The sequence below is a fragment of the Leuresthes tenuis genome, unplaced genomic scaffold (genome assembly GCF_036924035.1).
Source record: "Leuresthes tenuis unplaced genomic scaffold, fLeuTen1.0.hap1 SCAF_73, whole genome shotgun sequence".
In the NCBI taxonomy this organism is placed as follows: domain Eukaryota; kingdom Metazoa; phylum Chordata; class Actinopteri; order Atheriniformes; family Atherinopsidae; genus Leuresthes; species Leuresthes tenuis.
Window position 1 is genome coordinate 38,121 of NW_027325427.1, and position 26,323 is coordinate 64,443.

Consider the following 26,323-nt stretch of genomic DNA (forward strand, 5'->3'; position numbering starts at 1 on the left):
AATGTATGATCAAAAGAGAGAGCGGAGGTTTTCGGATACAAGAAGGTTTGAATGTCCCACCATAGTTTGTAAAAAGCGGGTAAGAAAAGCTTAGAATGCCCGACTATACACCATCAAAAGCGGGAGCAGAGGTGTTCCGCTGTAAGACGGTGTGAATGTCCGACCATAGTTGGTAAAAAGCGGGTAAGAAAAGGTTAAAATACCCGACTGTACACAATCAATAGCGGGAGCGGAGTTGTTCGGCTACAAGAAGGTGTGAAAGTCCGACCATGGTTTGTAAAAAGCGGGTAAGAAAAGGTGCGAATGTCCGACAATGTATGATCAAAAGAGAGAGCAGAGGTTTTCGGATACACGAAAGTTTGAATGTCCTACCATAGTTTGTAAATAGCGGGTAAGAAAAGGTTCGAATGCCCGACTATACACCATAAAAAGCGGGAGCGGAGGTGTTCCGCTGTAAGAAGTCTACTTCGCATTCACTCTCTTTTCTCAGCAGACTAAAAGAAAGTTTCATCTTGGGCTCCCTGAAACTTGCATCCTGCACCGCTGTTTGCTTTTTCACAAGAGCAGAGGAGAGCGCACCGTTCCCAGCGGCACTGCAGTACCGGGTCGAGGCTTGGAGTGAACGGAGCAAGCTTCTTTTTCAACTCCTATTCTTAAAAATCCATTTAATATGTTGTCCTCGTATAGAGGACATATTAAACTGATAAGAACAGATACTACACTTGATCTTAGCCAAAAGGCCGAGAAGCGATAACTGTCCACTGTTTCAGGTCCGAGGGCCCTTGCTGGCACAATGCGCACTTGTAGCAGTGTTCTTTTTATGGCCATAGGTGGCCAGAGTGTCACGTTGCACCTCCGCCCACCCGCTGCACTGAGCACTCTTCAGCCCTTTTAAATGGTATAACTTTGCACTCCCGCATGCTCCAGCAAGCACCATTCAAGCAACAACTTTGCACTCCAGCTTCGAACATCGGCACAGTCGCAACAAGTAAGGTGACTCTACTCAGAGAAGAATAAGCTTACTTCCATGAGTTCTTCACGATTTTGGATTTTGCTATAAAATGAATTCCTTCACTCAAACTAAATTTAAACTGCTAAACCGCTAATCTGTTACATGCAAGGCAGATGTCAAATTCACCAAAATAGGATCTAAGGGTATTTGGCCAATCGAGCTGTAGCAGCTTCGGTAAAAGAGTATAAGTTGAAGAGTTTGTGAATAAAGGTGTGCGCACACATAGTGAGTTGTAGGAAAATAGGCAGGGAGCAATGCCGGCTGGGGTATAGGTTCTTGTATGTTGTCTGACTGTTTGATTTGAATGTGTTGTGTAAGTGTCCTGTTGAATGTTACATGTTTGGGCTTTGACATGCTTCACTTTGGTTGTTAACTGTGTGGTGTGTCCTGAAATGTTATATGTTTGGGCTGTGTGACATGCTTAATGCTTTTCAGTAGCAACCCACTTATTCATATATAGCAACTGACAACATAAGAAGTCCGGACATACTTTGATAGTAGTTGTAGAAGTATCCTTATTGATAATAGATAAACTAATTCATAGTGATAGAACAGTAGATGAACAGGTGCCTGCACATGTCTCATGAAAATAAAATGGGTGTATGATTGCTGACGGCAGAGCAATACTGCCAAACTTATGAGTTCTTGTGGCAAACTTGATTCAGTGTCTTGACGTGTATACGCTGTTTGGCTGACTTGTCACAAGAAACAAAGTGTGTTTGATAAGATCCGACCATTTTATTACGGGAGGATCAGTATGTATGGATTCTGATGTGACTGATAAACCCATTCGTATCTTAAGCATAATCTAATACGTGAGACAACGCCCTGGCACACAATCAAAAAAAAAAGAGAGAGCGGTTTTGTGTCCCCACAGTCCATAATGTAGAAAAGAGAGAAAAAAGCCTTTCTGATTTGTTGTGTGTGCTCACAGTGCAGAGTGTAGAGAAAAGAGAGAAAAGAAAGCCGTTTTGGTGTCACGGGTGTTGTGACTTACACACACACATTTCTGAATTGAGAAAGGAAATTATTTTAGAGGAAGCACTAGAGTTTAGATCCCACATTTGTTGATAGGCATTCATTTAATTTTTCTTTTAATCAGTTTTAAAGTGAATACTAACTGAGAAATGAAAAAGGTGAAGAGTTTAGAAGCTTGGTTCAAGAGCAAAACTTGGTTTATGATCAGCTGAGTCTCTAAACAGAACAGCAAAGGGCTTCATCGAACATTTAAAAAAGATTCAGATTGTTAGAATATCCAGAATTTATAGGAATGGTGGTGATTACTCTTATTTTCTAGAATGGAAATAACTGCACCATGTCTGTTTTATGAATTTAAGGGGCTAAAAAGTTTTGTTCTCGTTTTTCTATGATTAACCGAATGTATGTGAGAGTCCAAACAGACAGAAGGGTTATGGCCGAGCGCTGAACCTTCCAAAAAAGATGAGACAGGCTGGACCCGTGCCATACTAGTTAAGACCTGCCTGTGGATAACAGGTTCTTTAAACTCTCACACACACAAACTCACACACGTTCGCACACATACACCCATACACACACACATTCTTGAACTTGCTACACTAGAATTGTAGTCTGAATACCTTTATGCCAAACAGATTTGCTTTGCCAAGGGAAGTTTTATAAATGTTTATTGTTTATGTTTACAATATATAAACTAGCAGAATAATTAATTCATCCTCCTTGTCCCTCCCACCCCAGAGAGGGCAGCCAGAGACTGGCTGCAATAGGCATCCCCGCTACCTGGGACCCAACACAGGGCAGGAGGGCCTGATGTCCACCAGGCTCGGGGCCTGCAGTCACCATATTCCGGGAGCTACTGTACCCCCAGAAGGAACCCATCCCGCCCCACCCCACTCAACCCAACCCCACCCCGGAGGACCTCTACAAAAACAAACAAACAACAACAAAAATCAAACAAACAAACAAACAAATCACCCGGTTACACCAGTCGCAGCAGCCCGGGCCTGAGACCCACCATCACCCAGGCCCCCCCAGGCCCCCCCCAACTGGGGAAAAGCACACCCCCATACAGACCCCCTCCTCCTCACCGCACGCCCCAACACCCTAAAAAAAACAACCACCTGCGGACACCTTGGAGTTCCCAGAGCAACAATATCGGCACCAGGACCTGCACCAACCCACGCATACTGTGGCATGTCCAGGGCAACCCAGACCCCCCAGGCACAGGCAGGGCCCCGCCCCGGGCGCAAGGCAGGGGCAAGCCACCAGGTCCAGGCCCAGCTCCACCACCCATGCCAGAGCGGCCCGGTCACCCGGTACAGAGCCAGCAGCCACCACCCCAAGGCCCCTAAGGGACCCCGCCCCACACCGCAAGACAGCCCCACCCGCAAGCCCCCAAAACTGCCCTCCAAGCCCGACACACAGTCCCCCCCAGCAATGACCAACCCGGTCCCCACGACCCGAGAGACCACCAGACGCCCGAAGCCACACAGCCCCCCCCAGCACACACCCAACCGCCCAGAGCGATTTCTAAACTGGTTAATACACAGATTGTTCTTCGCTTTCCAGTTCATGAGAATAGTTTTCTTTGCTATACATAATACTGTGAGGATCATGTGTGCTAAGCTAAATTCCACGTTGATGTTGTCTAAGTCCCACTATTTACAATGCTGCCCTCAAAGCTAGTCTGGATTAACTTCAATCAACCACAGGCTCTGCTCTTTTGCAGTATGTGGATGACATGCTTTTGAAACATTTGTGATTTTTTACGTTTTGACTAATAAGTGGCAGGTCAGAGATTTCCAGATTATATCACAATGCTTGTTCTATATTTATCCATGTTCATCTATTGGGCTAGGTTTAAACCATTTTGATATATACTGTAACCTATTGGCTAAGGAATAGTGCTGAAAATTAGGTAAATCTAATCCACCACTGTCCTTGGTCTTCTGTAGGGTTTTTAAACTAATACGTGGTGGTTTGTTTTTCCACAGAAATTTGGAGATGCATGAATCTAGTGACTTAAACCAAGTAGCAGGTTGGTTTTATGGGGATCATTGAGAACAAATAGTTACCTTTTGGTAGTATCATCATTTTAATGGTTGTAACTCTCCCCATAAGTGATATAGGTAAGGACTTCCAACGAGAGAGATTGTCCTCTACTGTCTTTAATAATTGCACATAAATTAGCTTTGTTAGCTCTGAGAGCCTGGAGGAAATGTTTATGCCTAAATATCTAATATTTCCTGACTGTAAAGTGATCGCAGGTATATTCTGGACCCTACAGTTAATGGGCAGAACTGTGGTCTTAGACCAATTGATAGAGTAGTCAGAAAGTGCTGAGAATTTATTTATGAGTGTGATCGTGTGAGTGACGTCTGTGAGTTCTGAAGGAAAAGTAATACATCATCAGCATAAAGACTTATTTTATGCTCAATATTTTGGGGTTGGATGTCTTTAATATTTCTATCTTGTCTGATAGCAGCTGCTAAAGGTTTGATGAAAATAGCAAAAAGTGAGGGAGAAAGTGAGCAACCCTGTCTTGTACTTCTCTGCAGACTGAAGCTTGGAGAAGTTTGATCATTTGTCCTGACACTTGCATTTGGGGAGTCAGTTATTTTCTTGTGAGGAGATAAGAGGCTTTAATAATAATATCTTGCAAGAGAGAACAACACAGTACAGAATACAGAGTTGCTCTGACCACTGAAGCAAAAACACACAGTTATATTGCCCGCTCATCACGTCATCTGTTTTTGGGTATAATTGATTGTTCTTCTAACTTTCCTCCCCAACCATCAGTTGAGGTTACCCAGACACACTCGTAAATACCAGCCTAACCCTGTCCCCCCTAAAGTGCAGCTATCTCATTATAACAAGCCCACCATTGTAAAGAGGAATTTAAGAAAACAGGGCAGGGTGGTACCTTGCAGCTCGGTCATTTGCAGGTTATACACAGTAACACTCAATACAATGCATATAAGAATTATTTTCCATTACATTCCTCCCTTTTGATTATAATAATACCATTATATTAATCAACCCAAAAGAAACAAGGAAAATAATAACTTTATCTGTAAAACATCAGCCTGCATTTGCACACAACGTGAGTTTAAAATGCAGGCATCATAGTAATAAAGGGTCCAATGATAAACAATCAAAACATGAACAATTAAACATGATTATCTTCATCCCTCTCTAAGTCAGCGTCACTAGAGGAAAGATTTTGAAAGCAAGAAAGTTATTTGAGTCATTTGGTCTTTTTCACACTGTTGTTTAGATGGACTACATAAAAGGATGTCATCCACATACTGCAAAAGAGCAGAGCCTGTGGTTGATTGAAGTTAATCCAGACTAGCTTTGAGGGCAGCATTGTAAATAGTGGGACTTTCACAGTACCCCTGGCATAACCGGGTAAAAGTCCAAGATCTCCCTTCAAACTAAAAAGCAAACCAAAATGGGCTATCAGGGTGCACTGGCGACAAGTCAACCACTGAGAAAAACTGTGCATCTGATGTAATTTGAGACAAAATAGTGTGTGGGTTGGGCACAGTAGGAGCATGTGGCTGAACTGCAGCATTCACCGCTTGGAGGTCCTGTACAAAACGCCATTCATCTGGCTGGCCAGCATCTTTAATCTTTTTAACAGGAAACAATGGAGTAAGTACAGGTGAATTTTCAAAAGGAACAATAACGCCTGTTTTCTGAAAAGATTGAAAAACAGGTTTAATCCCTTTAATTGCTTCAGGCTTAAAAGGGTATTGTTTTTTACATGGACAAATGTCTGATTTAGGGGTGACAATTACTGGTTCACAGCCTTTTATCAACCCCACATCATATTTGCTCTTAGCCCAAAGATCATTGGGCACTTCAGCCAACATGGGTATCGAAGACAAATCTGTTTCAGATAAAAAACATGCTTCAAAATGTGATTCTGTGGTAGGAATTAAGTCCACAGTTCTTTGACAATGCATTGTACTCAAAAATGTTTTTTTGTATGCTGACAATCGTTCAGAAAACATCAAATTTGGATCAGCAGGTGAAACAGTCCACTCCATTTCTTTCTGACATGTAGCAACAAACTCTCCCACACCTTGTCACTGCCAGTGTGTACGTTTGGCCAAGGAAATGTGAGGGCGAGTACCACAAACATTAAAAAAATCAAAGTGCTCTGGAGTCAATAAAGTAGGCGCACATATTTTTTCACTTCTTCTCATAGTCATTGTCAGGCCCCAAAGAAATGTGTGATGTGCAGTGCAAATCAGTAGGTTGCATGAAATCAGAAAGGGGTGAAACTAACGCTTTTGCTTCTTCCACTAGTTGTTGTGAAAAAGGAGAGCTGGGAAGTTTCCACTCATAAGCATATGTAAGTGCCGATGAATCAAACTGCACTGCTGTGAAAACTTTGTCAGGCTGTAACATAACCTTAACACCCTCTGGTGTAGAAGTTAAAATAATGCCTAATTTACACATGAGATCACAGCCCATCAGGTTAATGGGACACAACTCTGATAACAAAAATGAGTGTTTGAAGGAGAGCTCATCGGGAGTGACAACACGCAATGGGCATTGTCATTTTCTCCTTCACAACCTGGCCTGATGCAGACATACAGTAAACGTGGTTTCCACTTAACTTTGGAGGACAATCAAACTCCCCTGACGTCACTACTGATGAACATAATTTCCTATATTCTGAGAGAAATATCTTTGCTCTAGGACGGAAATAGCATGCAAAACTTTACTACGTGAATCACAGTCGGCAAGCGTTGCTTCACTACACAGAGCAGGAAAAATGTGTGTGTGTTTGTGCTATCACCCATTAGTGGAGGCTCCGCTGCCGCGTGACGTCCAGAACCTGCCTCCCACCCTCAGTCAGCCTTTTGCCCAATTTCATCACTTTTCAGCTGTGGACAGTCCTTCTTCCAGTGTCCAGTCTGGCCACAGTAAAAACAAATATTCGGATCATAGCTCTGATCCCACACGTCCACGTCTTCGACTTCGGCCTCGTCCTCTGTTTACACCAACTGCGTAATACATGGTCATGGCTGCCACATGCAGCTCCTTTTCACACTTGTCCCTTTTGGTTGTCTTACGCGTCTCAACTTGGTTCTGAGCATGGCGAGCATATCGGCGAACGTCAGCCAAACGAGGACCCTCACACCATCCCACGTAAATGTTCTTTACTTCAGTGGCGACATCTGGCATGAGGCCTTTAATTATTGCATTGCATGCAATACTCTCCCATGGTCCTGATTCATTACCCAAATCCCTTGGTCTCTGATGACCGCTGTGCTTGCTGACTTCCTCAAGGATGCGGTGTACAAAATCATCAGTCCCTTCACCGGGTTTCTGTTTGCAGGTGTAAATGTGGGACATATTGATTTTGGTTGGAAATTGAGTGGTGATGGCTTGACACAGTCTTTGGTTGGCTGCTTCATATTGAGCGTTATCATTATGTCCTCGTTCACTGTTGGTAGGTCGCAAATCCAGTTGTAGCATACTGGCCTCTATTTTGCAGAGGTCGGACGGTTTGAACTTTTTTGCCAATATGCGACGCAATTCAACCCCAGTCGGGCAGAATTGTGCGCAGAAATCTCGCAACTCGTCAGCAAAATGGGGTCCAGAAATCTCTGGATCTGGTAAGCATTGTTATGCTTCCATGATGTCAGTCTCAGTCCAGGGTCGATAAACCAGTAATGGTCCAGTGGGAACTGCAACTTTAACCATAGGCATGGTTTGAATCTGGTTTTGTTTTTTCTCACGTTTAGATCTCTGAAGTCCAGATTGTGGGTAAAGGATTTTTGTCACTTGCGTTAAAAGTTCTTGGGCAGGTACGCTGGAGAACCAAACGTCTTCCTTTTCCTCATCATCAGACCTATGTAGCTGATGTTGTGAGAATGATGGAATTTCTTCCCAAGGGAGGATGGAAGAAGTCCCTTCTTCCCGAGAGCCAGAGGCTTGTGGCAGGGCTGGCTGTTGTTGTTGCAGGCGTCGTGGAGGGCAGGAGTCCAGGTCTGGATCCGGCACAGCTAATACTAAATTATTATCATCATTCCGTCATGGCATTTGTTTAACATTTTCCTTTCTTTCTCTTAATACACTTTATTTTTTCCAAAATTCTATACCTTTCTTACTTCTTATTTAAACTTAAATTTCTTTTTTTTTGCTTCATCTCTTTCTCATATTTGCAAAACTTTTCTTCTAATTTTCTTATTTCTAACATACTAAAAGAACCTTCTGGTGGAAAACCTCTGGACCATATGTCTTTTTCATTTCATCATGCTTAGGTCCCCCGGTAGGGTCAAAAGTCTGAGACCTACTGTTTCCAATTCTCAGACTTGGAATGGGGAAATATATTCCTTCACTCAAAGGACGTCTCCAATGAGGACCTTAATCTGTACTCACACTTCTTCGGAGTACTTCACACTTCTTCGGACTGCTTCAAAAGTTTCACTTACCCATGAAATCTCTGTCTCACTAATGACACAACCGGGAAACCCTCTTTTATTCAAATAAAAACTAAAAAGCAGTCCTATCGTCTCAGACTATCATATTTCAAAAATGATCCCAGCGCTGGTATTCAAGAAAAGGACCTGCCAGTCCTCTCTCTCAGAAAAGGCCTTGGAGGTATGAGGCTGGAACAGCTACTTCAGTCCAGGCTGGCCATGCACTGCGATCCGGTCCAGAGACACCAGTCGAGGGATCCTGTTCGTGACGCCAAAATTGTGGTGGAAATTTAGTAACGCACAGAGTCAGTTATTTTCTTCTGAGGAGATAAGAGGCTTTAATAATAATATCTTGAAAGAGAGAACAACACAGTACAGAATACAGAGTTGCTCTGAAGCAAAAACACAGTTATATTGCCCGCTCATCACGTCATCTGTCTTTGGTTGATAGTTGATTGTTCTTCTAACTTTCCTCCCCAACCATCAGTTTAGGTTACCCAAAAGGAGTGTATTGCTCCATCACAAGTATGCTTCTTTCACATACAGGGTAATATGAAGAATTTTATGCCTGAAACCTATTTAGACATGCAAAAATATGAAGGACAAAGCAGTTTTAACTTGGTTTGAGTGAAGGAATTCATTTTATATCAAAATCCGGAATTGTGTAGAACTCGTGAAAAGAAGCTTATTCTTGGATTCCTGAAAAAATTTAGTGTTGTTGTTTCCTATCCTGAAAAGTACTACATTCGTTTTTGTTTAAAGGTATTTAGACATGGATAAATATGAAGGACAAAGCAGTTTTAACTTGGTTTGAGTGAAGGAATTAATTTTATATCAAAATCCGATATTGTGTAGAACTCGTCAAACGACGCTTATTCTCGGATTCCTGAAAAGGTTTAGTGTTGTTCTTTCCTATCCTGCAAAGTACAACGTTCTTTTTTGTTTAAAGCTATTTGGACATGGATAAATATGAAGGACAAAGCAGTTTTAACTTAGTTTGAGTGAAGGAATTCATTTTATATCAAAATCCGAAATTGTGTAGAACTCGTGAAAATAAGCTTATTCTCGGATTCCTAAAGGTTTAGTGTTGTTGTTTCCTATCCTGCAAAGTACAACGTTCTTTTTTGTTTAAAGCTATTTAGACATGGATAAATATGAAGGAAAAGCAGTTTTAACGTGGTTTGAGTGAAGGAATTCATTTTATATCAAAATCCGGAATTGTGCATTATGGCAGCAGAATTGTAGTCTGAATACCTTTATGCCAAACAGATTTGCTTTGCCAAGGGAAGTTTTATAATTGTTTATTGTTTATGTTTACAATATATAAACTAGCAGAATAATTAATTCATCCTCCTGGTCCCTCCCACCCCGGAGAGGGCAGCCAGAGACTGGCTGCAATAGGCATCCCCGCTACCTGGGACCCAACACAGGGCAGGAGGGCCTGATGTCCACCAGGCTCGGGGCCTGCAGTCACCATATTCCGGGAGCTACTGTACCCCCAGAAGGAACCCATCCCGCCCCACCCCACTCAACCCAACCCCACCCCGGAGGACCTCTACAAAAACAAACAAACAACAACAAAAATCAAACAAACAAACAAACAAATCACCCGGTTACACCAGTCGCAGCAGCCCGGGCCTGAGACCCACCATCACCCAGGCCCCCCCAGGCCCCCCCCAACTGGGGAAAAGCACACCCCCATACAGACCCCCTCCTCCTCACCGCACGCCCCAACACCCTAAAAAGAATAACCACCTGCGGACACCTTGGAGTTCCCAGAGCAACAAGGCCGGCACCAGGACCTGCACCAACCCACGCATGCTGTGGCATGTCCAGGGCAACCCAGACCCCCCAGGCACAGGCAGGGCCCCGCCCCGGGCACAAGGCAGCGGCAAGCCACCAGGTCCAGGCCCCGTCACCCGGTACAGAGCCAGCAGCCACCACCCCAAGGCCCCTAAGGGACCCCGCCCCACACCGCAAGACAGCCCCACCCGCAAGCCCCCAAAACTGCCCTCCAAGCCCGACACACAGTCCCCCCAGCAATGACCAACCGCCCAGAGCGACGGGACAGCAACCCACCACCAACACTATGTGATCAAGCTAATCAGAGGGGACCAGAGAGAATTAAATTCAGCCAATTGATGTTTTGAGGAGGCAGACATTGTTTCCATGCTAATATAATCTAAAAGAAAATTTCTAAACTGGTTAATACACAGATTGTTCTTCGCTTTCCAGTTCATGAGAATAGTTTTCTTTGCTATACATAACACTGTGAGGATCATGTGTGCTAAGCTAAATTCCACGTTGATGTTGTCTAAGTCACCCAGTATGCACAGTGTGGGGCATGCAGGAATGCTACACTTTAGCCATGTTGATAGGTCCGCACAGACTTCAAGCCAGAACTTCTGGACAGGCGCACAAAACCACAAAGCGTGTGCATAATCATCAGGTGTGTTATCTGTGCAATGTGAGCAGATGTTTGAGTGTGATAGACCCATCCTGAACATCCTTTGTCCTGTATAGTGTGTTCTATGAAGAATTTTGTATTGTATGAGCTGTAAATTAGGATTTCGAGTCATTGTGAAGGTGTTCAAACATATTTGTGGCCAGAAGCTATGACTAGAACTGATGGATAAATCTGCCTCCCATTTTGAGGACGGTAGAGACATTGTGTCATCTATCTTAGACAATAATTTATATATTTTTGATAGTAGTTTTGGGTTGCAGATGCTTAGAAATTCTGCTTCCCTAATCGGGAGTTGTAAGTCTGGTTGGTGGAGGATATATTTCTTTGTTATTATAGACTTAAGTTGTTGATATTCTAGGAATTTATTGCTGCCTATCTCATGTTGTGATATGAGCTCATCAAATGAAATAAAATGTCCATTTTGGATTATATGTTCCAGATGTTTGATTCCTTTGATCTTCCACAGAGTAAAGTTTAGCATTTTTTTGTTTTGCAGGATGTCAGGATTGTTCCAGATGGGTGTAAGCTTACACGGGACAAGTGAAGACTTTGTTATTTTAAGAAATTCCCACCAGGCTGTCAGAGAGGTGCTGATGTTAATGCTTTTGAAACATTTGTGATTTTTCACGTTTTGACTAATAAGTGGCAGGTCAGAGATTTCCAGATTATCACACAATGCTTGTTCTATACTTATCCATGTTCATCTATTGGGCTAGGTTTAAACCATTTTGATATATACTGTAACCTATTGGCTAAGGAATAGTGCTGAAAATTAGGTAAATCTAATCCACCCTGTCCTTGGTCTTCTGTAGGGTTTTTAAACTAATACGTGGTGGTTTGTTTTTCCACAGAAATTTAGAGATGCATGAATCTAGTTACTTAAACCAAGTAGCAGGTGGTTTTATGGGGATCATTGAGAACAGATAGTTAACTTTTGGTAGTATCATCATTTTAATGGTTGTAACTCTCCCCATAAGTGATATAGGTAAGGACTTCCAACGAGAGAGTTCGTCCTTTACTGTCTTTAATAATTGCACATTGAGGCGGCCTGTTGCCACTGCGGGTTCTTTCAGAGAGACTCAGAGACAGAGGACGGTTCAACGTATAGTTTATTTAACCCTTTTTCATGAATGTGGAGTCGTTCGCAGGCCTTCCCTCCCGGTTCGTGCTGCCGACTCCACTTCAATCCTCCTTACAGCTCTGAGTTTTTTAAAGAGGAGAGTGATTAGACAAGTGACTGCCGGTGTACTAATCACTCACCTAGTCCTGCTCCCCAGAGCTCTCTCCACAGCTCTCTCCTGCAGCTGATGCACCACGCCCCCTCCACATACCTCCACCGCCTGACCTTGGCCGGGGAGCGGTCTGGCCTAACCTACTCCCCCCCCCCCCCCCCCCCCCCCCCCCCCTCCCCACCTCGCCATGCGAGCTGTAAAGGAAGTCGGCCACCGCCATCTGTGCCCCCGGCCTATGGACCGCTTTGAATTTAAAAGGCTGTAGTGCCAGATACCAGCGGGTGATCCGTACATTGACATTTTTCATTCGGTGGAGCCACTGGAGGGGAGCAAGGTCCGAGCAAAGGGTGAATGGGCGCCCCAGCAAGTAATACCGCATAGCGCCGACCACCCACCGGATGGCCAGGCACTCCCTCTCCATCGTGTTGTATCTGGTCTCCCTCTCGGATAGTTTCTGGCTGATGTAAAGCACTGGGCGGTCAACGCCCCGCACCTGCTGGGACAGAACAGCCCCCGACCCCCTTCCCGATGCATCAGTCTGCAGGACAAATGGGAGAGAGGAGTTAGGTGTGTGGAGAAGAGGCTCCCCACAGAGGGTCTGCTTTACCCTCTCAAGTGACACCTGGCACTGCTTCGTCCACCGGACCGGATCAGAGGCACCTTTTCGCGAAGTTGGGAATAAATCGCCGGTAATATCCGGCCAGCCCCAAAAACCGCCTCACCTCTTTCTTGATCTTAGGTTTTGGGCAGGCTGCAATCGTTGCTGTCTTGTCTACCTGTGGACGCACCTGTCCGCCGCCCAAGTGGTACCCCAGATACCGTACCTCCCTCCATCCAACTGCACACTTCTTTGGGTTGGCCGTGAGCCCCGCCTGCCGCAGTGACTCCAGCACTGCCGCCATCTGCTGAACATGCTCCGCCCAGCTGTTGCTATGGATGATGACGTCATCCAGGTAAGCGGCAGCATACGCAGGAACTTACATCATGAAAAGCGAGATCAGAGGTGTTTGGCTGAGAGAAGGCCACAGTTTGTGATGCAATAATTAAAGGCCTCATGCCAGATGTCGCCACTGAAGTAAAGAACATTTACGTGGGATGGTGTGAGGGTCCTCGTTTGGCTGACGTTCGCCGATATGCTCGCCATGCTCATAACCAAGTTGAGACGCGTAAGACAACCAAAAGGGACAAGTGTGAAAAGGAGCTGCATTTGGCAGCCATGACCATGTATTCCGCAGTGTGTGTAAACAGAGGACGAGGCCGAAGTCGAAGACGTGGACGTGTGGGAGAGGAGGTCGAAATGGGCCACGCCAGAGCTATGATCCGAATATTTGTTTTTACTGTGGCCAGACTGGACAGCTGAAAAGTGATGAAATTGGGCAAAAGGCTGACTGAGGGTGGGAGGCAGGTTCTGGACGTCACGCGGCAGCGGAGCCTCCACTAATGGGTGATAGCACAAACACACTCACACATTTTTCCTGCTCTGTGTAGTGAAGAAACGCTTGCCGACTGTGATTCACGTAGTAAAGTTTTGCATGCTATTTCCGTCCTAGAGCAAAGATATTTCTCTCAGAATATAGGAAATTATGTTCATCAGTAGTGACGTCAGGGGAGTTTGATTGTCCTCCAAAGTTAAGTGGAAACCACGTTTACTGTATGTCTGCATCAGGCCAGGTTATGAAGGAGAAAATGACAATGCCCATTGCGTGTTGTCACTCCCGATGAGCTCTCCTTCAAACACTCATTTTTGTTATCAGAGTTGTGTCCCATTAACCTGATGGGCTGTGATCTCATGTGTAAATTAGGCATTATTTTAACTTCTACACCAGAGGGTGTTAAGGTTATGTTACAGCCTGACAAAGTTTTCACAGCAGTGCAGTTTGATTCATCGGCACTTACATATGCTTATGAGTGGAAACTTCCCAGCTCTCCTTTTTCACAACAACTAGTGGAAGAAGCAAAAGCGTTAGTTTCACCCCTTTCTGATTTCATGCAACCTACTGATTTGCACTGCACATCACACATTTCTTTGGGGCCTGACAATGACTATGAGAAGAAGTGAAAAAATATGTGCGCCTACTTTATTGGCTGTGTCGCTCACTCCAGAGCACTTCGATTTTTTTAATGTTTGTGGTACTCGCCCTCACATTTCCTTGGCCAAACGTACACACTGGCAGTGACAAGGTGTGGGAGAGTTTGTTGCTACATGTCAGAAAGAAATGGAGTGGACTGTTTCACCTGCTGATCCAAATTTGATGTTTTCTGAACGATTGTCAGCATACAAAAAAACATTTTTGAGTACAATGCATTGTCAAAGAACTGTGGACTTAATTCCTACCACAGAATCACATTTTGAAGCATGTTTTTTATCTGAAACAGATTTGTCTTCGATACCCATGTTGGCTGAAGTGCCCAATGATCTTTGGGCTAAGAGCAAATATGATGTGGGGTTGATAAAAGGCTGTGAACCAGTAATTGTCACCCCTAAATCAGACATTTGTCCATGTAAAAAACAATACCCTTTTAAGCCTGAAGCAATTAAAGGGATTAAACCTGTTTTTCAATCTTTTCAGAAAACAGGCGTTATTGTTCCTTTTGAAAATTCACCTGTACTTACTCCATTGGTTCCTGTTAAAAAGATTAAAGATGCTGGCCAGCCAGATGAATGGCGTTTTGTACAGGACCTCCAAGCGGTGAATGCTGCAGTTCAGCCACATGCTCCTACTGTGCCCAACCCACACACTCTTTTGTCTCAAATTACATCAGATGCACAGTTTTTCTCAGTGGTTGACTTGTCGCCAGTGCACCCTGATAGCCCATTTTGGTTTGCTTTTTAGTTTGAAGGGAGATCTTGGACTTTTACCCGGTTATGCCAGGGGTACTGTGAAAGTCCCACTATTTACAATGCTGCCCTCAAAGCTAGTCTGGATTAACTTCAATCAACCACAGGCTCTGCTCTTTTGCAGTATGTGGATGACATCCTTTTATGTAGTCCATCTAAACAACAGTGTGAAAAAGACAGTGAATCTGTTAAAACATCTGGCCATAAAGCCAGCCTTTCTAAGTTACAGTTTGTACAGGACGAATGTGTACAATGTGCACATGCTGGTTACAAATAAGAAAATACAAACAACAAACAGTTTCTTCCATGGTTCACAGCATGTGTATGATCACCTTCATCGCACGTCTCAGTAAGGATGTTTCAATCTTCGGTGTCAGAGGTTACTAGCACTTAACACACCGGTGGAGTACAGCTTTTACTGCTGACTCTTATCTTTGTCCTTCCGGGCGTGTTGGTTAGGCTTATGTATGTCAGGGTGGAAGTCATCTACTGGTTCTGGTACCTTCTTACAGTGACTGGCATGAATCCAGGTTGCTCTCTCTGCAACTTTAACAGCTGTATGAGTGACCAGTAGCACCTGGAACGGGCCTTGCCAACGTTTGGACTTCCAATGTTTCCTGCGAAGTTCCTTCACCACCTGTCATCTGATTGGAGTGGTGTGTTTTATGTGGCTGGAAGGGCTGCTTTTACTGTCTGTGAAACTTGAGATAGAACAGTGGAAAGGTTTCGACAGTAAGACAACATAGCATCATCACAAACAGTTGTGGAAGGGAGGGGTCTGGTTACAGGTCCCAATCCCAGGTTAGGAGGTCTGCCAAATAAAATTTCAAATGGGCTGAGATTCACTTGAGCTCTGATTCTCATTCTCATGTAGGTGAGCACAATAGGTAATACTTTTGTCCATGGCAGACCTGTTTCTTCACAACATTTGGCTAACTTGGACTTTAATGTACCATTTTCTCTTTCCACAGCACCTCCACTCTGTGGATGATAAGCACAATGTGTGCGCAAGGTTATTCCCAGGAATTTACCAACCTCAGTCAATGCAGTGTTTACAAAATGTGTGCCATTATCACCGCTGATCTTCTCTGGAATGCCCCATCTAGGAATGATTTCTGTTTAGCAGTGCTTTAGTCACTGCGTTACTGTTTGCATGTTTTGCAGGGAAAACTTCAACCCATTTACTAAACACGTCCACTATTACTAGTGCATATTTCTTTCCTTCAGCTGGTGTGAGTTCAACAAAATCCATCATCAAATGTTCAAAAGGTTTCTCTGGTGGAGGGTGTGCAACTTGCGATGTGTGTAATGCCTTTCCTACATTATGTGTGGCACAAACCATACATGACTGACAGTATTTTTGCGCATATGAACTGAACCCTTTTGTGAACCACTGAGCAGTGAGTGCATTCAGCATCCCCCCTTTTGACACATGGTCCAACCCATGTGTCAATTTTGAAAAATGAGGAAAAAAATGTTTAGGTAGACAGGGTTTACCATCAGGTCCCATCCAAACACCATCCATATGAGTTGCACCCACAGAGGACCAAATGCGTCCAGAGGACCAAATTTCATCTGCAGAGGCAAAAGTTTGCAAAGCATGGAGATCTGTGAGGGAGTCTTCTGCCTGCAAAGAGATGGAAGCGAAAACAGGAAAAGATTTAGCTGCTTGCTTAGCTGCAGCATCAGCTCTGGCATTGCCACAAGCAACAGGATCGTCTGAGTTAGTGTGAGCCGCACACTTACAGACCGAGATTGCTGTAGGCAAAAGGATCACATCAAGAAGATCAGAAACCTGCTTGGAGTTCAGAATAGTTTTACCATCTGATTTAAGGAAATGCCTGTGTTTCCACAGCGCACCAAAGTCATGAACAACACCAAAAGCATATCTGGAATCTGTGTAAATAGTGACAGACTTACCAGCTGCCAACTTACAAGCTTCAGTAAGTGCAATAAGCTCAGTAGTTTGAGCAGAGAAATGTTTAGGAAGAGAACCAGACAACAAAGTGTCATGTGAAGAACATACTGCAAACCAAACACAGTTAGTACCTGTGGCTGGATCACGCAAAGCTGATCCATCTACAAAAAGAATCATGTCAGAGTTTGGAAGAGGAGTCTCTAAAAGATCAGGTCGGGGTGTACAAACTTGTTCCAAAACAGCTTCACAGTCATGAGGCTCCCCATCCTCAGGAGTCGGAAGCAAAGTAGCAGGATTCAGAACAGTACAACGTTTAACAGTGACATTTGGCATATCACAGAGGTGTATCTGAGCCAACGAGCAGTTGAAAGATGTGAAGTTTTCTGCTCGAGAAGAATAATGGCAACAGCATGAGGAACCAAAACAGTCAAATTAGCATAGCCCACAATATCTTGGGAGGCCAGGACAGCTTTCTCTGCAGCTGCAACAACACGAAGACAACCAGGCAGGCCTGCAGCCACAGAGTCCAGTTTTGCTGAGAAATGAGCCACTGGCCTTTGCCTGCCCCATGTTCCTGCATAAGAACAGATGTCATGCTTCTCATCAACTGCCTGTATGAAAGGTTTATGAGGATCTGGAATGCCAAGTGTTGGTGCTGTTTGAAGAGCCAGCTTAAGCTGACTAAAGGCTGATTCAGCCTCAGGAGTCCATGGAACACGATCAGCTGACTGGAGGCCTTTACCATGGATAAGAGCACCTAAGAGAGCTTTGAGAAAAGAGTAGTTAGGAATAAAGTTCCTGCAGTAAGATGTTATACCTAAGAATGACATAAGCTGTTTTTTAGTAACAGGTTTAGGAATGATCTGAACTGCAGCAACACGTTTAGGAGAAAGTGAGCGCCCATCCTTAGAAATCACATGACCCAAAAAGGTGACTTCGTCCTGTACAAACTGTAAATTAGAAAGGCTGGCTTTATGGCCATAAGAATGAAGATGTTTCAACAGATTCACTGTCTTTTTCACACTGTTGTTTAGATGGACTACATAAAAGGATGTCATCCACATACTGCAAAAGAGCAGAGCCTGTGGTTGATTGAAGTTAATCCAGACTAGCTTTGAGGGCAGCATTGTAAATAGTGGGACTTTCACAGTACCCCTGGCATAACCGGGTAAAAGTCCAAGATCTCCCTTCAAACTAAAAAGCAAACCAAAATGGGCTATCAGGGTGCACTGGCGACAAGTCAACCACTGAGAAAAACTGTGCATCTGATGTAATTTGAGACAAAATAGTGTGTGGGTTGGGCACAGTAGGAGCATGTGGCTGAACTGCAGCATTCACCGCTTGGAGGTCCTGTACAAAACGCCATTCATCTGGCTGGCCAGCATCTTTAATCTTTTTAACAGGAATCAATGGAGTAAGCACAGGTGAATTTTCAAAAGGAACAATAACGCCTGTTTTCTGAAAAGATTGAAAAACAGGTTTAATCCCTTTAATTGCTTCAGGCTTAAAAGGGTATTGTTTTTTACATGGACTCTGATTTCTGAAAGTCTGATTTAGGGGTGACAATTACTGGTTCACAGCCTTTTATCAACCCCACATCATATTTGCTCTTAGCCCAAAGATCATTGGGCACTTCAGCCAACATGGGTATCGAAGACAAATCTGTTTCAGATAAAAAACATGCTTCAAAATGTGATTCTGTGGTAGGAATTAAGTCCACAGTTCTTTGACAATGCATTGTACTCAAAAATGTTTTTTTGTATGCTGACAATCGTTCAGAAAACATCAAATTTGGATCAGCAGGTGAAACGGTCCACTCCATTTCTTTCTGACATGTAGCAACAAACTCTCCCACACCTTGTCACTGCCTGTGTGTACGTTTGGCCAAGGAAATGTGAGGGCGAGTACCACAAACATTAAAAAAATCGAAGTGCTCTGGAGTGAGCGACACAGCCAATAAAGTAGGCGCACATATTTTTTCACTTCTTCTCATAGTCATTGTCAGGCCCCAAAGAAATGTGTGATGTGCAGTGCAAATCAGTAGGTTGCATGAAATCAGAAAGGGGTGAAACTAACGCTTTTGCTTCTTCCACTAGTTGTTGTGAAAAAGGAGAGCTGGGAAGTTTCCACTCATAAGCATATGTAAGTGCCGATGAATCAAACTGCACTGCTGTGAAAACTTTGTCAGGCTGTAACATAACCTTAACACCCTCTGGTGTAGAAGTTAAAATAATGCCTAATTTACACATGAGATCACAGCCCATCAGGTTAATGGGACACAACTCTGATAACAAAAATGAGTGTTTGAAGGAGAGCTCATCAGGAGTGACAACACGCAATGGGCATTGTCATTTTCTCCTTCACAACCTGGCCTGATGCAGACATACAGTAAACGTGGTTTCCACTTAACTTTGGAGGACAATCAAACTCCCCTGACGTCACTACTGATGAACATAAGTTCCTATATTCTGAGAGAAATATCTTTGCTCTAAACTTTACTACGTGAATCACAGTCGGCAAGCGTTTCTTCACTACACAGAGCAGGAAAAATGTGTGAGTGTGTTTGTGCTATCACCCATTAGTGGAGGCTCCGCTGCCGCGTGACGTCCAGAACCTGCCTCCCACCCTCAGTCAGTCTTTTGCCCAATTTCATCACTTTTCAGCTGTGGACAGTCCTTCTTCCAGTGTCCAGTCTGGCCACAGTAAAAACAAATATTCGGATCATAGCTCTGGCGTGGCCCATTTCGACCTCCTCTCCCACACGTCCACGTCTTCGACTTCGGCCTCGTCCTCTGTTTACACCAACTGCGTAATACATGGTCATGGCTGCCAAATGCAGCTCCTTTTCACACTTGTCCCTTTTGGTTGTCTTACGCGTCTCAACTTGGTTCTGAGCATGGCGAGCATATCGGCGAACGTCAGCCAAACGAGGACCCTCACACCATCCCACGTAAATGTTCTTTACTTCAGTGGCAACATCTGGCATGAGGCCTTTAATTATTGCATCGCAAACTGTGGCCTTCTCTCAGCCAAACACCTCTGATCTCGCTTTTCATGATGTAAGGTTGGGCATTCAGACCTTGCTTCACCTGCTTTTCACCAAATATAGTCGGACATTCACACCTTCTTGCAGCCGAACACTTCCACTCCACCTTTTAGTGTTCTATCACACCTTTTTTTTCACCGCATTTTATAGATTATGGTTGGAAATTCTCAACCACTCTCATCCGAAGACCTCTCCTCCCGCTTTTGTTAATATATTTGAACTTTAGTCGGACATTCACACCTTCTTGCAGCCGAACCACCTCCGCTCCCTGTTTTGATCATGTATGGTCTGGCAATACTACCTTTTCTTACCCGTTTGTGAGTAATTATGGCTGGACATTCACACCTACTTGCAGCCGAACACCACCTCTCCCGCTTTTGATGATGTATGGTCCGGCATTCTTACCTTTTCTAACACATTTTTCAGCAATTATGGTCGGAGATTCACACCTCCTTACAGCCGAACACCTCCGCTCCTGCATTTCATGGTGTATAGTCGGGCATTCTCACCCTTTCTCATCAGCTTTTTGCAAATTATGATCTAACATTCACACCTGCTTTTGATGATGTATGGTTGGGCATTCTTACCTTTTTTTTTACCCATTTTTCAGGAATTATGGGTGGACATTCAAACCTTCCTGCAGCTGAACACCTCCTCTCCCGCTTATGATCATGTGCGGTTTGATATTCGAAAATTTTCTTTCATGTTTTCTAGCAATTATTGATGGACATTCAGACCTTCTTGCAGCTGAACACCTCCGCTCCCGCTTTTGTTAATATATTTGAACTTTAGTCAGACATTCACACCTACTTGCAGCCGAACACCACCTCTCTAGCTTTTGATGAGGTATGGTCCGGCATTCTTACCGTTTCTAACACATTTTTCAGCAATTATGGTAGGACATTCACACCTTCTTGCAGCTGAACACCTCCTCTCCCACTTATGATCATGTGCGGATTGATTTTCGAAAATTTTCTTTCATGTTTTCTAGCAATTAATAATGGACATTTAGACCTTCTTGCAGCTGAACACCTCCGCTCCCGCTTTTGATCATACATTGTCAGGCATTCGCACCTTGTCTTACCCGCTTTTTACAAACTTTAGTCGAACATTCACACCTTTTTGCAGCCGAACACAGTTTTTTGCAGCCGAATTTGGGCATTCGAACCTTTTCATACCCACTTTTTACCAACTATGGTCGGACATTCACACCGTCTTACAACGGAACACCTCCGCTCCCTCTTTTGATGGTGTATGTTCGGGCATTCGAACCTTTTCTTACCCGCTTTTTACAAACTATGCTCGGACATTCAAACCTTCTTGTAGCCGAACACATCCACTCGTGCTTTTGATGATGTATGGTATGGCATTCGAACCTACTTGTTGCCCGCTTTTCATTAATTATGGGTGGACATTCACACCTTTTCGCAGCCAAACACCTCCGCTCCCTGGTTTGATCATGTATGGTTGGACATTCGCACCTTTTCTCACCCGCTTTTTGCAAACTATGGTCGGCCATTCACAGCTTCCTCTCCACCATACCTGTATGGTGGGATATTCACACCCACTTGCATCCGAAGACCTCCGCCCCCACTTTTGTTGATATTTAGTCGTTCATTCGCACCTTACCCGCTTTTGGCAAACTATGGCCTTCTTGCAGCCAAAAACCTCTGATCTCGCTTTTGATGATGTAAGGTTGGCCGAACACTTCCGCTCCACCTTTTAGTTTTCTATGGGGCATTCACACCTTTATTTTCACCGCATTTTATAAAAACACCACAGGAACACCGTATTGAGGCTTTGTTCTGACCGCTCATTCGGTGTCGCGTTTCTTTCAAGCATTTCTCCTGGTTAGCCCGCACTCGGCTCGCTCCCAGAGCCGTGTTAAAGTCTACTTCGCATTCACTCTCTTTTCTCAGCAGACTAAAAGAAACTTCCATCCTGCACCGCTGTTTGCTTTTTCACAACAGCAGAGGAGAGCGCACCGTTCCCAGCGGCACTGCAATACCGGGTCGATGCTTGGAGTGAACGGAGCAAGCTCCTTTTTCAACTCCTATTTATAAAAATCCATTTAATATGTAGTCCTTGCATAGACATATCACATATTAAACTGATAAGTACAGATGGATTATGTGCAATTATTAAAGAGAGTAGAGGACGATCTCTCTCGTTGGAAGTCCTTACCTATATCACTTATGGGGAGAGTTACAACCATTAAAATGATGATACTACCAAAAGTTAACTATTTGTTCTCAATGATCCCCATAAAACCATCTGCTACTTGGTTTAAGTCACTAGATTCATGCATCTCCAAATTTCTGTGGAAAAACAAACCACCACGTATTAGTTTACAAACCCTACAGAAGACCAAGGACAGTGGTGGATTAGATTTACCTCATTTTCAGCACTATTCCTTAGCCAATAGGTTACAATATATATCAAAATGGTTTAAACCTTGTTGTTGTCACAGTTCCCAGAGACGTTGTAATCGTTGAGGATTCTATATTCACCCCCTCATTAGAGGCACGTGTTGCAGATTGATGACACTGAATCTTCTTCTCTGTTCATTGCTGGCATCATTCCCAGCATCGTAAGTGTTCGTGGCATTGTTAGCCTCTTCTTCTGGATCTTGATATCGAGCATCCTTTTGTATTTCTGGTTTGTAAGTCCTCTCTCTTCGTTCACCGGAGTCTTCGTCTCTTTGTCCTTGAGTTTGGTGATTTTTTCTTTTTTTGATGCCTTGACACAGTGTGACAGGTGATACCACGTGGGAGATCCTTTAACTTGGACTGCTGTCCCTGTGCTGCGAAATGGCTGTGCTGCTCAAATGGTCTCTCCTTCATCATATACACAGTTATTTATACATCACCTTCCACCATGAAGCGTTGTCCCTTTTTGTTTCTCTCTTTGTTCTTAAAATGCTGTTATGCATGTCTAAACCAATCCATTAAACTAGATCATTTTGGCAGTAAAGCGATCTACAATGTGCTTGGTCGCAAAGCTGCTCATCTGTGGTAAACAGCTCTTCAGAAAGGCATTCTTCAATTGATTTCACTAATTTTATGTAATAATTTTGTGATTTCCTACAAAACTACACTTCTTCTCCCATCTGTCTGAGTATTTAATATTGTCTGGGTCCCGTTAAAACATATATTTTTCCCATCTAATTCCTTGTTTGCTTTAAAACAAGTATTCCCCATTTTCTATCCCTTCAGTAGCCAACCAGTTTGTATGGAGTACACTGGAGCAACTTGACTGATCAGTAAAACACTGCTTTTGTTGTCACCGCAAGGCTTCCCCCGTCGGTTGTTTCACTGAGACACTACTGAGTAACTACAACTCAACACAGTTTATACACATAACATTCATATACATACTAACAAACAAACAAACAATAATTTATCGCAATTTTCTCATCTCTGTTTGAACGTACACCCAGGTAAATATTCCTGTAGTCTTCTCATACCGACTATGGACCCATTCATTGTTTAACTTCACTGTTTTGCAAATCCTAATTGAATATTACACATTGACATTGAACTTTACTGGATAAGCAGGTCTTCATTGCATTCAGCAGCCTATATGTGAGCATTTATGTGTAAGCTGTTCTTCTTTGCATTTATCAGCAGCAAGCAATTCTTCACTGCACATGCATATGTAAATAGTAAAACAATTCCAATGTGTTAGCGAAACCTTCTATATCACAGTGGTTTCTAAGGTCTATTTTAAGTTCTTTGCCATCAGTGAGATGACATAGTTTACAAAGTGTGTCAAATTATCACTGAAGATCTTTTCAGGAATTTCAAATCTAGAAATGAGTTATTTTACGCGTGATTTTGCTACTGAGAGTGCATCTGCTTGTGCACATGGAAATATTTCAGACCATTTGGTAAAAACCTCGGTTGTCACTGAGCAGAATCGTTTCCCTTAACATTAATTTAGTTCAATGAAATCTACAAAATAATGAAATAATGAAATCCAAACAAATATGTTGAAAAAGATACACTGGCTTAGGGAATTATCTTCGTTTTGGTCTTAGATTGCCCTGTGGAATGTATTTTGCACATATTTGACCTGCTAGACAAAACTTTATTCATTTATTTATTCTAAAAAATATTTTTTTAATAATTAGTAAAACCATATGCTGTAAAAATCTGGTTCATTATTGCTTCCATCCCTCCTGTTGAGACATGACATGGTCCGTGGCTCAATACTGCAGCATATTTAAACAAATTCTTTGGCAGTATGGTTTTCCTTCCGGTCATTCATACGAGTCTATTGTAGATGGCAATTGAATAACATCTAATAATGCTAAAATATTTGTAGTTTATACATTTAGCTGTGGATGTCAACATACCTGTTTTTCCAATGCTGTGTTAACACATGTACAGTTGAGAAGGCATACTGACTGTCAGTGTAAACGTTAACAACCTTTTTGTTATTTAATTTACAAGCTTCAGTTAAAGCTACCAATTCGACTGCTTGAACAGAGTAATTTTTTGGTAGTGGTTGTTTTAAGAAAACTTCAGTTTCTGTTACTACTGCAAATCCTGTAGCATTTGTGCCATCAGGGTTTTTTTCCTTGATCTGTTGAATAAATATAGTTATTTCTGCATTTTCATAACGTATATCAGTTAAGTCTGGCCTGGGTAAAACACTGATGGTTATTTCTGACATGCAATCATGAGGCTTTCCATCTGTGGGGTAGGTAGCAGTGTGGATGGATTAAGTGTAGCACATCTCTCGACAACAAGGTGTGGCTGTGAAAGAAGAACTGTTATGTAGGAGAGATGTCTGGTAAAGATATTTTGTTAAGTAACCATATCACAGCCACTGCATGAGGTACCTTAAGTGTTAATGGGTGAAATAACACCATTATTGTTGATGCCTGCACTGCCAATGGCTTCTGGCCATTGATTCAAAAGTACGATCTCGTCCCTTTTTCCCCCTTTCAGTGGACACTGGCCCCTAATTACCGCAATTCAGCAGGGGGTCTTTCATTAGGAGTACTGGACTCCCCCGTGCACGGTTTCAGCTCCGACCCTGGAAAGCGGAAAAAACGTTGAGATCTGGTTTGAGGACCCAATTGTTGAGAAAAGTCTCTCAATGAGACTCAGAGTTGCTGGAGTCAGTTAATGCAAATGTTTAATCTTGCAGCAAGTTCAAGAATGTGTGTGTGTATGGGTGTATGTGTGCGAACGTGTGTGAGTTTGTGTGTGTGAGAGTTTAAAGAACCTGTTATCCACAGGCAGGTCTTAACTAGTATGGCACGGGTCCAGCCTGTCTCATCTTTTTTGGAAGGTCCAGCGCTCGGCCGTAACCCTTCTGTCTGTTTGGACTCTCACATACATTCGGTTAATCATAGAAAAACGAGAACAAAACTTTTTAGCCCCTTAAATTCATAAAACAGACATGGTGCAGTTATTTCCATTCTAGAAAATAAGAGTAATCACCACCATTCCTATAAATTCTGGATATTCTAACAATCTGAATCTTTTTTAAATGTTCGATGAAGCCCTTTGCTGTTCTGTTTAGAGACTCAGCTGATCATAAACCAAGTTTTGCTCTTGAACCAAGCTAAACTCTTCATCTTTTTCATTTCTCAGTTAGTATTCACTTTAAAACTGATTAAAAGAAAAATTAAACGAATGCCTATCAACAAATGTGGGATCTAAACTCTAGTGCTTCCTCTAAAATAATTTCCTTTCTCAATTCAGAAATGTGTGTGTGTAAGTCACAACACCCGTGACACCAAAACGGCTTTCTTTTCTCTCTTTTCTCTACACTCTGCACTGTGAGCACACACACCAAATCAGAAAGGCTTTTTTCTCTCTTTTCTACATTATGGACTGTGGGGACACAAAACCGCTCTCTTTTTTTTTTTTTTGATTGTGTGCCAGGGCGTTGTCTCACGTATTAGATTATGCTTAAGATACGAATGGGTTTATCAGTCACATCAGAATCCATACATACTGATCCTCCCGTAATAAAATGGTCGGATCTTATCAAACACACTTTGTTTCTTGTGACAAGTCAGCGAAACAGCGTATACACGTCAAGACACTGAATCAAGTTTGCCACAAGAACTCATAAGTTTGGCAGTATTGCTCTGCCGTCAGCAATCATACACCCATTTTATTTTCATGAGACATGTGCAGGCACCTGTTCATCTACTGTTCTATCACTATGAATTAGTTTATCTATTATCAATAAGGATACTTCTACAACTACTATCAAAGTTTGTCCGGACTTCTTATGTTGTCAGTTGCTATATATGAATAAGTGGGTTGCTACTGAAAAGCATTAAGCATGTCACACAGCCCAAACATATAACATTTCAGGACACACCACACAGTTAACAACCACAGTGAAGCGTGTCAAAGCCCAA

The 26,323-nt window shown here is 43.1% G+C and overlaps 1 non-coding gene and 1 pseudogene across 1 annotated transcript; both read right to left on the reverse strand.

The window, feature by feature from the left end:
* Positions 1 to 568: 568 nt before the first annotated feature.
* Positions 569 to 752, reverse strand: LOC140286098 (U2 spliceosomal RNA). The gene has a single exon (XR_011910990.1). It is a non-coding gene; the product is annotated as a U2 spliceosomal RNA (small nuclear RNA).
* A 21,157-nt stretch (positions 753 to 21,909) lies between these two features.
* Positions 21,910 to 22,086, reverse strand: LOC140286107 (U2 spliceosomal RNA; annotated as a pseudogene).
* Positions 22,087 to 26,323: the final 4,237 nt, after the last annotated feature.